Below are 1,486 nucleotides of genomic sequence, written 5' to 3'. Positions count from 1 at the left end.
AGACACTTCTCCAAGGAAGACATTCATATGGCCAACCAACACATGAAAAAATGCTCAACTTCACTCATCATTAGGGAAATACAAATCAAAACCACAATGAGATATCACCTTAAACTTGTCAGAATGGCTAACATTAACAACTCAGGCAACAACAGATGTTGGTGAAGATGTGGAGAAAGAGGGTCTCTTTTGCGTTGTTGGTGGCAGTGCAAGCTGGTGCAGCCACTCTGGAAAACAGTATGGAGATTCCTCAAAAAACCAAAAAAAGGTCCTCACTTTGGCAGCACATATACTAAAATTGGAATGATACAGAGAAGATTAGCATGGCCCCTGAACAAGGATGACATACAAATTCGTGAAGACTTCCATATTTTTGAAGAAAAAAAAAAGAGGTTAGAGAGGGATGTAGCCAAAGCATAAGAGACTCTTAAACCTGAGAACAAACTGAAGGTTGATGGGGGGTGGGAGGGAAGGGGGGTGGGTGATGGGTATAGAGGAGGGCACCTTTTGGGATGAGCACTGGGTGTTGTATGGAAACCAATTTGACAATAAATTTCATATTAAAAAGCAAAAAATAAACTAAGCTGAGGGAGTTGGTGTATTATGTTAACACAAAAAATAATAAACATTAAAAAAAACAACTGGGAGTTGGGAAGAAGATGGCGGCATAGGAGGACGCTGGGCTCACCACGCGTCCTGCTGATCACTTAGATTCCACCTACACCTGCCTAAATAACCCAGAAAACCGCCAGAGGATTAGCAGAACGGAGTCTCTGGAGCCAAGCGCAGACGAGAGGCCCACGGAAGAGGGTAGGAAGGGCGGCGAGGCGGTGCGCGCTCCTTGGACTGGCAGGAGGGAGCCAGGGTGGAGGGGCAGCTCGCCAGCCAAGCAGAGCCCCCGAGTCTGGCTGGCAAAAGAGGAGGGGCCGGGCAGACAGAGTGTGTTCCCACAGCAAGCGCGACTTAGCGTCTGGGAGGTCATAAGTTAACAGCTCTGCTCAGAAAGCTGGAAGGCTGGAGGACAAAGGGAGGGATAGCTGCTGAGCCCCCGGAGGACAGAGCTCAGTTTGGTGGGGAACAAAGGCACTCGCCAGCGCCATCTCCCCCGCCCATCCCCCAGCCAAAATCCCAAAGGGAACCAGATTCTACCAGGGAACTTGCTCGCTCCGCGTGAACACCCAACTCTGTGCTTCTGTGGAGCCAAACCTCCGGCAGCAGATCTGACTCCCTCCCGCTGCCACAGGGCCCCTCCTGAAGTGGATCACCTAAGGAGAAGCGAGCTAAGCCTGCCCCTCCTGCCCCCGGGCACTTTGCCTACCCACCCCAGCTAATACGCCAGATACCCAGCATCACAAGCCTGGCAGTGTGCAAGTAGCCCAGATGGGCCATGCCACCCCACAGTGAATCCCTCCCCTAGGAGAGGGGAAGACAAAGCACACACCAGTCTGACTGTGGCCCTAGCAGTGGGCTGGGGGCAGATATCAGG

At 51.6% G+C, this 1,486-nt stretch overlaps 1 non-coding gene across 1 annotated transcript; it reads left to right on the top strand.

Moving 5' to 3' along the window:
- The first annotated feature begins 268 nt into the window (after positions 1–268).
- On the top strand, positions 269–375 carry LOC124516699 (U6 spliceosomal RNA). The gene has a single exon (XR_006963109.1). It is a non-coding gene; the product is annotated as a U6 spliceosomal RNA (small nuclear RNA).
- Positions 376–1,486: the final 1,111 nt, after the last annotated feature.

The sequence above is a fragment of the Lynx rufus genome, unplaced genomic scaffold (assembly GCF_022079265.1).
Source record: "Lynx rufus isolate CCGP_SWC_20201006 ecotype Redwood Valley unplaced genomic scaffold, mLynRuf1.p SCAF_2, whole genome shotgun sequence".
In the NCBI taxonomy this organism is placed as follows: domain Eukaryota; kingdom Metazoa; phylum Chordata; class Mammalia; order Carnivora; family Felidae; genus Lynx; species Lynx rufus.
The sequence above is the reverse complement of the archived record's forward strand: the minus strand, read 5'-3'. Positions and strand labels throughout refer to the sequence as shown.